The sequence below is a fragment of the Tachypleus tridentatus genome, chromosome 3, assembly GCF_004210375.1.
Source record: "Tachypleus tridentatus isolate NWPU-2018 chromosome 3, ASM421037v1, whole genome shotgun sequence".
Taxonomy (NCBI): Eukaryota; Metazoa; Arthropoda; class Merostomata; order Xiphosura; family Limulidae; genus Tachypleus; species Tachypleus tridentatus.
The window spans coordinates 42,849,827-42,861,366 of NC_134827.1; positions in this window are offsets into that span (position 1 = coordinate 42,849,827).

The window sequence follows — 11,540 nt, forward strand, 5'->3', positions numbered from 1 at the left end:
TGTACTGGTATGAAACTACAACAAACAAAATGCGAAGTTGTTCTCACCGATGTACTGATAGGCTTCCATCAATGTCATGGTGTAATGTTAACAAAAGACCAGTGGTAACGAGTAATGCAAACAGAATAAAACAAATTAAAATAATATGGTGCAAATTAATGCAATGTAAGTAAGTGCAATAACATCTTTATCTTGTTAGGATTACATGAAACGTGTATGTTTTTCAACAACTTGCTGTGTACAAGTATTTACTAAAATCAAGCCACACCCGTAATACATGCAAAATAGACAACAATCGACACACTTTTCATAAGTAAAAATTATTGACATTTATAATCGCTATCTAAACTATACAAACTTGGCAATGGCTATACGAAATAGTTCTGTATGCAGTTGTAATAAAAATTATGAGCACACAGTTTCAGCTACATATTTAAGAAACAGTGGAAAGAATCACCACTGTCGTTTGAGTTGGAAAATCTATGATGGTAATCGGCCATTGTTTAAAACTTGCTGAAATATAAGTCACGAAAGCCTACGAAGATACAGCAAACTGAAGTAACATTATACAAGAGCATATAGGCCCGGCATGGCCAAACGCGTAAGGCGTGCGACTCGTAATCCGAGGGTCGCGGGTTCGAGCCCGCGTCGCGCCAAACATGCTCGCCCTCCCAGCCGTGGGGGCGTTATAATGTTACGGTCAATCCCATATTCGTTGGTAAAAGAGTAGCCCAAGAGTTGGCGGTGGGTGGTGATGACTAGCTGCCTTCCCTCTAGTCTTACACTGCTAAATTAGGGACGGCTAGCACAGATAGCCCTCGAGTAGCTTTGTGCGAAATTCAAAAAACAAACAACAGCATAATAGGGAACGTTTCACGTGTCAGTTTTCAACTAATGCACGAGCTGTAGTTTAGAAAACTGAAATTTAAATTTGATTTCCCCCAATGAATACAACCTTTATCTCAGTATTTCCACCAGGCTTCACTACCATCTGTTATTAACTAATAGGGTTTAGGACCAGCAGGAAATAACTTAGGAAGTGGAGTACCCACAGTACAGACTGAATACTCGGGTGTGAACTTGACTGCCATCATAAAAATTCACTCTTAAGTTTCCTATTCCTATCGAATTTATTCAGAAACAAACTACATTAAGATAACAATAGCCAACTATCATACGGATGCTTTATCTCGCCTTGTGTTACCATAAACCACATTTACTTAGCAATATTTTAACTTCCATGTTTGTCTTCCGTTGAGAAGGCGATATGTCGTCGCATTTACAATGGTAAAATCAAGGGCTCGTTGATGGGCACAGCAAATAGCCCGATGTGGCTTTGTTATAAGAAAATACACACATTCTTCTTACCCTTTGAATTTAAGAATAATGTCATTAATAGTTTAGTTAATCGGCCTATAATGTAGTTCCTTTTCTGGATTTCGTGAAGAAGCACGATATAGATATTATAAACGGTTAGTTTTTCTTGTGTACTTTATTACCAAAAGAAACAATAGGTGTTTAAGTAAAATTGATATAAAACAATAGACCTAACAACTTGATAGTGAAACTAAATAAACTAAAAACCTTAAGTTAATTTAACAATTAATACTGGAAATATTAATTTTAATTATTCATAACACCTGAGTTTCGCAAATATTTAGGCTGGGAAGAAAAGAATAAATACTTGAAGTAGTTTATTGTAAGGAGTAGCTGGGGTACTTGTACCCTGTATGTAAATTCATGACTAATGAAAGGTTATTTTAGGACATAAAAAGCTGTTTCCTTTATATGTAATTGAAAAAACAACAACACAAAATGTGAAACCGTAAATTTGAATGTATCTCCTCATAGACCAAACGAACCATGTCAAGTTTGGTGAAGATCCACCCACACCCTACGAAATGGCCATGTGGTTAAGGCACCCGGCTCGTAATCTGAGTGCGTTATAATGGTCGGTCAACTCTACTCTATTCGTTGGTAAAAGAGTTGGCGGTGGGTGGTGATGACTAGCTGCCTTCCCTCTAGTCTTACACTGCTAAATTAGAGATGACTAGCGCAGATAGCCCTAGTGTAGGTTTGCGCGAAATTCAAAATAAACCTTGAGAAGTATTTCATGGACATATAAAAGACAGTACTATTATATTTGTATAGATGGAGCCAGTGCATTAGATCTGTGTGTAATGTTTTCGTGACGTCATATCTGAATCCTGAGAATGGAGAAATATAAAGTTCTCCGTGACAGAAAACGAAAGCAAAACGAAAAAACTGTGACCCCTACTGCAAATATACATGTACACAGGATAAAAATTTCGCGAAGTTGGAGGTTCTACATCGCGTAATAAAAACGTTTTTGCGGTATAATTCAAGCAAGAGTTCCATTACAGTATTATTTTTAGAGTTTACAATTCATCACAATAATGTATGTACGTATTTTGAAACTAATTTCCTGGGGTGGATTATTTAGTCAGTCAAACTGTTTTAAACGCTACATTGGATTGGTGGGCAGTTAGTGGATGTTTGCAAGATAATCGTCATATTGTGATACAAAATGATAAATCCTCAGTCTTCAGACTTACACCTCTAGAAACCGGGTTTCGATACCATGGTAAGCAGAGCACAGATAGTCAATTGCGTAGCTTTATGCTTAATTCTAAACAAACAAACAAACAAAACTTTATAACCCTTTATAAGCGCTTTTGGAAAGTAGACCTTCCTTATTCAGGATCAAACAAGGCAAATCATTATGTTATTTAATTTCATTCTAGTCCGAGGAAAGGATGAGGACCGTTAGAGGGTTGTGTCCTCTCGTCGGCTAAGTGAAGAAAACCAGAAAAAGGAGGAAAGAACAAAAAAAGGAAGAGATTGGTGAAAGGAGCTGAAGGAAGCAGAGAGAACGAGCGAGAAAGAAGAAAATGAAGAAATGATGGGTACAAAGAGAAAATGTAAGACAAAAATTCTGGCAGAAAGATGTGTTTTGTGAAGGTGGAGAGTTCATGTACATGACAAAAACTCTGGCAGAGAGATGTGTTTTGTAATGTATAAAGGTGGAGAGTTCATGTTCATGACAAAAATCTGGCAGAGAGATGTGTTTTGTAATGTATAAAGGTGGAGAGTTCATGTTCATGACAAAAACTCTGGCAGAGAGATGTGTTTTATAATGTATAAAGGTGGAGAGTACATGTGCATGACAAAAACTCTGGCAGAGAGATGTGTTTTGTGAAGGTGGAGAGTTCATGTACATGACAAAAACTCTGGCAGAGAGATGTGTTTTATAAAGGTGGAGAGTGCATGTACATGACAAAAACTCTGGCAGAGAGATGTGTTTTGTAATGTATAAAGGTGGAGATTTCATGTTCATGACAAAAATCTGGCAGAGAGATGTGTTTTGTAATGTATAAAGGTGGAGAGTTCATGTTCATGACAAAAACTCTGGCAGAGAGATGTGTTTTACAATGTATAAAGGTGGAGAGTACATGTGCATGACAAAAACTCTGGCAGAGAGATGTGTTTTGTGAAGGTGGAGAGTGCATGTACATGACAAAAACTCTGGCAGAGAGATGTGTTTTGTAAAGGTGGAGAGTTCATGTACATGACAAAAACTCTGGCAGAGAGATGTGTTTTATAAAGGTGGAGAGTGCATGTACATGACAAAAACTCTGGCAGAGAGATGTGTTTTGTAAAGATGGAGAGTTCACGTTCATGACAAAAACTCTGGGAGAGAGATGTGTTTTATAATGTATAAAGGTGGAGAGTACATGTGCATGACAAAAACTCTGGCAGAGAGATGTGTTTTGTGAAGGTGGAGAGTTCATGTACATGACAAAAACTCTGGCAGAGAGATGTGTTTTATAAAGGTGGAAAGTGCATGTACATGACAAAAACTCTGGCAGAGAGATGTGTTTTGTAATGTATAAAGGTGGAGAGTTCATGTTCATGACAAAAATCTGGCAGAGAGATGTGTTTTGTAATGTATAAAGGTGGAGAGTTCATGTTCATGACAAAAACTCTGGCAGAGAGATGTGTTTTATAATGTATAAAGGTGGAGAGTACATGTGCATGACAAAAACTCTGGCAGAGAGATGTGTTTTGTGAAGGTGGAGAGTTCATGTACATGACAAAAACTCTGGCAGAGAGATGTGTTTTATAAAGGTGGAGAGTGCATGTACATGACAAAAACTCTGGCAGAGAGATGTGTTTTGTAAAGGTGGAGAGTTCATGTACATGACAAAAACTCTGGCAGAGAGATGTGTTTTATAAAGGTGGAGAGTGCATGTACATGACAAAAACTCTGGCAGAGAGATGTGTTTTGTAAAGATGGAGAGTTCACGTTCATGACAAAAACTCTGGGAGAGAGATGTGTTTTATAATGTATAAAGGTGGAGAGTACATGTGCATGACAAAAACTCTGGCAGAGAGATGTGTTTTGTGAAGGTGGAGAGTTCATGTACATGACAAAAACTCTGGCAGAGAGATGTGTTTTATAAAGGTGGAGAGTGCATGTACATGACAAAAACTCTGGCAGGGAGATGTGTTTTGTAAAGGTGGAGAGTTCATGTACATGACAAAAACTCTGCCAGAGAGATGTGTTTTATAAAGGTGGAGAGTGCATGTACATGACAAAAACTCTGGCAGAGAGATGTGTTTTGTAAAGGTGGAGAGTTCACGTTCATGACAAAAACTCTGGCAGAGAGATGTGTTTTGTGAAGGTGGAGAGTTCATGTTCATGACAAAAACTCTGGCAGAGAGATGTGTTTTGTAATGTATAAAGGTGGAGAGTACATTACATGACAAAAACTCTGGCAGAGAGATGTATTTTGTAAAGGTGGAGAGTTCATGTTCATAATTCCATAAGTTCACTGGGTAGATAAAAGGTGGCAGATGAGATATAGGTACCTCATCATTATTTCGATCATTATCCAAAAATAATATAATATACATATTGAAAAAACGATTTGTAGGTGCTAACACAGCACCTGAAACAGGTACCTTTGTAGGAAAGACATTAGAAATGAACACATTTTGAGAAAGAAAAAACATGGTGACATGTCAAGTACAAATTAGGCGGAACAGGTTATGTGGAATATTCACATGGGCGTCCAACATCTGATTGAGCAGATTAAAAGTGAAAGCAAGTTGGAGAGCATGGCATTCCAAAACATCGAGTTGATAATAGTAACCTAAAGCAATGGGAACCCAGGTGGTATGGCTATGTGTCACATAGAGTCATAAATGTAGTTCAAATTATCCACTAACTTCGTTTGCTTATCATAAATAAAGTTTAGATCATTCACTAGCTTATTTTGCTTATCATAAATCTAGTTTCGATAATCCCCTAACTTATTTTCCTTACCATAAATGTGCTAATTCACTAACTTATTTCTTATCATTAATGTAGTTTAGATAATCAACTAACTTATTTTCCTTTACATAAACGTAGTTTAAATCATCCACTTACTTCTTTTATCTATCATAAATGTAGTTCAGGTGATCCACTAACATCTTTTACTTATCATTAATGTAGTTTAGATCATCAACTACCTTATTTTGATTATCATAAATGTAGTTTACGTCATCCACTAACTCATTTTTCTTATCATATATGTAGTTTTTGTCCTCCACTAACTTATTTTGCTTATCATAAAGTGGTTTAGGTCATTAAATAACTTCTTTTGCTTATCATAAATGTAGTTAAGATCATCCATTCACTTATTTCACTTATGATAAATGTAGATTAGTTCATCCACTAACCTTTTTTATATATCATTAATGTAGTTTATTTCATACAATAACTTATTTTTCTTACCATAAATATAGTTTTGATCATTCACTAATTTACTTTGTTTATCATAAATATAGTTTAGATCACCCCTTAACTTATTTTGCTATCATAAATGCAGTTTAGGTTATCCACTAATTTATTTTGCTTATCATAAATGTAGTTCAGGTCATCCAGGAACTTCTTTAACTTTTCATAAATGTAGTTCAGATCATTCACTACTTATTTTGTTTATCACAAATTTAGTTTAACTGGTCCACTAACTTATTATGCTTATCATAAATGTAGATTAGATCAGCCATTAACTTGAGTTGCTTATCATAAACGTACTTCATATCATCCATTATTTTTTCCTATTATAAATGTAGTTTTGGTCATCCACTAACTCATTTTGCTTATGATAAATGTAGATTAGATCATCCATTAACTTTTTGTTTATCATAAATGTACTTTAGATCATTCATTAACTTATTTTCCTATCATAAATGTAGTTTAAATTATTTACTAACTTCTTTGACTTATCATAAATGTAGTGATCCAGAAACTTCTTTTACTTCTCATAAGTGTAGTTCAGATCATCCACTAACTTGTTTTGCTTTTCATAAATGTAGTTTAGATCATCTACTAACTTATTATGCTATTATAAATACAGTTTAGATAATCCCCTAACTTATTTTACTATAATAAATATAGTATAGATCATCCACAAACTTCTCTTGCTTATCATAAATCTAGTTTAGATAATCCCCTAACTTATTTTGCTAACAATAAATGTAGCTTAGATCATCTACTAACTTCTCTTGTTTACCATAAATGCAGTTTAGATCACACACTACTTCTTTTACTTACCATAAATGTAGCTTAGGTCATCCAATAATTTATTTTGCTTATCATAAATGTTCTTTAGATCACCCGAACCTATTTTGCTTACCATAAATATAGTTAAAGTCATCCACTGATTTCTTTCACTTATCATAAATCTAGTTTAGAAAGTCTACTAACTTCACTTGCCTATCATAAATATACGTTAGGTCATCCAATATTTATCATAAATGTAGTTTAGATCATCCACTAACTTATTCTGCTTACCGTAAATATAGGTTAGATTATCCACTAACTTATTTTCCTTATCATAAACGTAGTTTAGGTCATTCAGTAACCTTTTTTTTTGCTTATCATAAATGTAGCTCAGATCATCCACTAACTTCTTTTCCTTATCATAAATGTACTTTAGATTATCCATTATCTTATTTTCCTATTATAAATGTAGTTTAGATCATCCCCTAACTAATTTTGCTATCATAAATGTATTTCAGATCATCCACTAAATTAATTTGCTTGTCATAAATACAGATTAGATCATCCATTAACTTCTTTTCCTTATCATAAATCCACCTTACATCATCCATTGACTTATTTTGCGATTATAAATGTTGTTTAAATCATCTACTAACTTCTTTTTCTTCTCATAAATGTAGTTGGTCATCCAATAACTTTTTTTTTTTTGTCATAAATGTAGTTTTGGTCACCCACTAACTTATTTTCTTTTTTATAAATGTAGCTTAGATCATCCACTAACTTATTTTGCTATTATAAATGTAGTTTAGATCACACACTAATTCGTCTTCCTTATCATAAATCTAGTTTAGATAATCCCCTAACTTATATTTTTTTATCATAAATGTAGCTTAGATTATCCACATTTGTTTTACTTACCATAAATGTAGTTAGATAATCCACTAACTTATTTCGCTTACCATAAATATAGTTTTAATCATCTACTAATTTATTTTGCTTATCATAAATCTATTTCAGATCACTGACTAACTTATTTTGCTTATCAAAAATGTAGTTTAGAACATTCAGTAACTTCTTTTGCTTATCATAAATCTAGACATGATAATCTCCTAACTTATTTTGATATCATAAATGTAGTTTAGATCATTCACTAACTTATTTTGTTTATTCAAAATGTACTTTAATTCATCTACTAACATATTTTGATATCGTAAATGTAATTTAGACCATCCACTAATTTCCTTTGGTTATGATAAATCTAGTTTAGATAATCGCCTAACTTCTTTTACTTGCATAAATGTAGCTTAGATCATCCACTAACTTTTCTTGCTTACCATCAATGTAGTTTAATTCATTCACTAACTTCTTTTACTTATCATAAATGTAGTTCTTTGTCAAATGCTTTCTGAATTTCAAATCTATGCCCTTACCTTTGTAAAGCAAGATTTTTCTTTAGTGAAACAATGTTGACTATCCAGTAACTTTGTTGAATCAATCTACACAGAATCTTTTATCAGACTTTTCAGAACTTTTCCCATAACTGATGCAAGACTAATGGGTCTATAATTATTAGGACAATTTCTATTTCCTCCCTTGTAAAAAGGAGTTACATTAGTCAGCTTCCAATCCTGCTTACTATTCAAGAACTAACAAAATATAGTAGTAAGTAATCTTTAACCTTTTAATCAAAATTCTTGGGGAAGTATTATCTGACCCATGTGTTTATTATTTTTTAAACTTCTGAGTTTTTCTTAACTAGCACAGAATTCATGCAGTCATTTTGTTTGATCTTGTTTCCATTTGGCCCGGCATGGCCTAGCGCGTAAGGCGTGCGACTCGTAATCCGAGGGTCGCGGGTTCGAGCCCGCGTCGCGCCAAACATGCTCGCCCTCCCAGCCGTGGGGGTGTATAATGTGACGGTCAATCCCACTATTCGTTGGTAAAAGAGTAGCCCAAGAGTTGGCGGTGGGTGGTGATGACTAGCTGCCTTCCCTCTAGTCTTACACTGCTAAATTAGGGACGGCTAGCACAGATAGCCCTCGAGTAGCTTTGTGCGAAATTCCAAAACAAACAAACAAACTTACTTCGTCTATAGATTTATATGTTAGAAGTGTAACCAAGGCTGTGTGAGGTCGGCAACTCGTTGTTCGAGTTCAAGAATTAAAGGACATGCATGATACATTATTTAATAACCTGGTTATTCTTTGTCACTTTTTGCAAAACTGTGACGTTAGAACTGCACATAACGATTTCAGTATCTTGTGAAGTGCGGCCAAAGAAAAGATGTTTCTTACTAAAGAAAACTTGTAGATACATAACCTGTTAGTTAAGTTGAACGTAAATCAATCAGCGTCATTTTCAAATAACAACGAACAATAGTTTGCCCCCTGGTTTCTTTGTAGCAAGTTTGAGTATTATAACATTATAATTCGGGGGTTTGATTCCTTGTTGTGGACACAGATCAGATAGCCCATGTGTGGTTTTGTGTCAACAAATAATAGTTAGTTTTCTGGTATTATTGTGGTAAAACTGAAAGGTTCTATAAAACATAAAGTGGGCACAGAGCAGATGTCTTATTGTGTATTTTAGTTTTAACTTTATAATTCGGGCGAGACGTGCCCATGTAGTTAGCTTGCCCGAAGTGTGAATCCAAAGATTCATGTTTTGCGTCTTTGTAAGAGTGGTGTTATAAACTATCGAGTGAGATGCTGTTGACCGGTTGTCTTCTCTCTAGTCTATCAGCTCCTGTGGAATATCAAACGACGTTTTGAAACAAACTTAAACTATAGATCTTAATAACGTGATTGGTCGGAACTTTTGGAACTTCCATGAATGTATTTTGTTAATTAAATTATTAATCATTGTATTATTAGAAGAGGTTTAACGAGATAAAAGTCATGTAAAGGAGAAGATTGTAAAAGATGTTCGAACATTAATTTATAAAAGAATAACATTATCCTATTGTGGTATGATAGTTCATTTAACTTAATAAAATAAATTGTTCTAAATGAGATTGTGTATCTATAAGCTACCTTCCTTTTAATGGGCTTGCTAAATTAGAGACGATTTGTGCAGATAACCCTCTTAAAGCTTTGCGAGAAATTCATTCCAAGTAAGGATATTTATTAATTTTTGGTTTAAACTTCGGTATGGCTCCGTTTATTTTACCTCGGTTTATTTACTTCTTTCTCTGTTGAGAAATTTAACAAGTTGAATGAAATGAGCATGATTCGCCACATATTCATAAACTTAGAAGGGTTATTTGGTATGTTTTTTAAATACAAGTAGGCCTCATGTTTATAAGTATAGTAGGGTTGTTTGTTATGTTTTTTTAAATACAAGTAGGCCTCATGTTTAAAAGTATAGTAGGGTTGTTTGTAAGTATAGTAGGGTTGTTTGTTATGTTTTTTTAAATACAAGTAGGCCTCATGTTTATAAGTATAGTAGGGTTGTTTGTTATATTTTTAAATACAAGTAGACCTCATGTTTATAAGTATAGTAGGGTTGTTTGTTATGTTTTTTAATACAGGAAAAACATATTATATTTCCAAATTAGTTTGAGATTTTTAACCTTTTCACCACGAAGATTTCATAACTGAATGTGACACTTTGGGATAAAAGTAATTGTTTAATAAATTGAACGTTCATTATTAGTTTACTTGTACTGAAACTTTACTTCGTTTATTCTGGAGGAAGAACGTTTTTGGTTATTAATTATGTTTTAAATCTGTCGAGATTTGATTTCATATGTTCATTAGTGGAAAAAAACTAGTCTTGACGGAACGATATAGAGTTTTTATGATACTTGATGTTTGAGAAAAATCGTAGTAGGAATTTCAAGGAGGGGTAAGCGTCTTTATAACAAATACAAATGTGGAAATTTTCATTCTGTCTCTTAAAAAGAACACTCAGGAACGTAGGTGTATAATTTTCTTCATATGTCAGGATTGCATCAGGTTCAGGTCTTAAAAGTACAGCTCAATGGATGAGAAATCATGGAAGCCAGTATATCATCAACATATATTACCCAGAAGACTAGTGGATGACGGAAATAAAGTGTAGATCTAGAAAGAGACAATTAAGTGCCTCAGAAACAAGTACAAGTTGCTATAGCATAGAGTGGATCATAATATTTTAGACTTAGCAAATGGTCAAATGATGAGACATGTCTGACATAACGACAAAATGTCCAAGATTGATATGTATCTAAGTTGAAATTAATGGGCCATAAGAAATCAAGAATTGTGAGCTATTGGAGGATACTAAAGCTGTATCAGATGGTCGTAGAAAGCTACACACGTCATTTGAAAAGTTATGATATTTTAACTGTAGTAAATTTTCCTTTCTGTGTTCATTATTGTGCTCATGTTTGCAGACCTCATAATTTTTATTTATTTCGCATGTATCTAAATTTTAACAACAGAAATTAATGTTCTTCAAAAGTCATTTTACAGCATCCAGGAATTTTGTGAATTATTTTTGTACAGAATTGCAATGTACTTAGAGATTCCTGGTGCATTTTGAAGGATGTTGGTAATATTTCTGGTGCAGTCTAAGCTCTTGTCCTAATATCAAAGGGTTTTGGCAACCTTCTTGTACAATGTAGACCACCTTGTGTAATAGCAATATATTTGGCAAGCTTCTGATATATTACAGACTTCTGATGTAACATTAAACGATTTAAGCAAACCTTGGAGTGCCGAAACATTTTGAACAAGCTTACGATACAGTATAGATTTTCATTAGCAAAAGGTTTGAGTGACTTCTTGGAAAGTATCAAACGTTTTTGGCAAGTATTCAAAAAAAAAATTCAGGAATAGAGTACGACGAGAACTCAGTCGAACTCGCGGAATATTTGGAAAGACGTATCCAGACATTTCTTGTGAAATTATATGAGTTGTTGTTGTTTGTTATTTTGAATTAAGCACAAAGCTACACAATGGGCTATCTGTGCTCTGCCCACCAC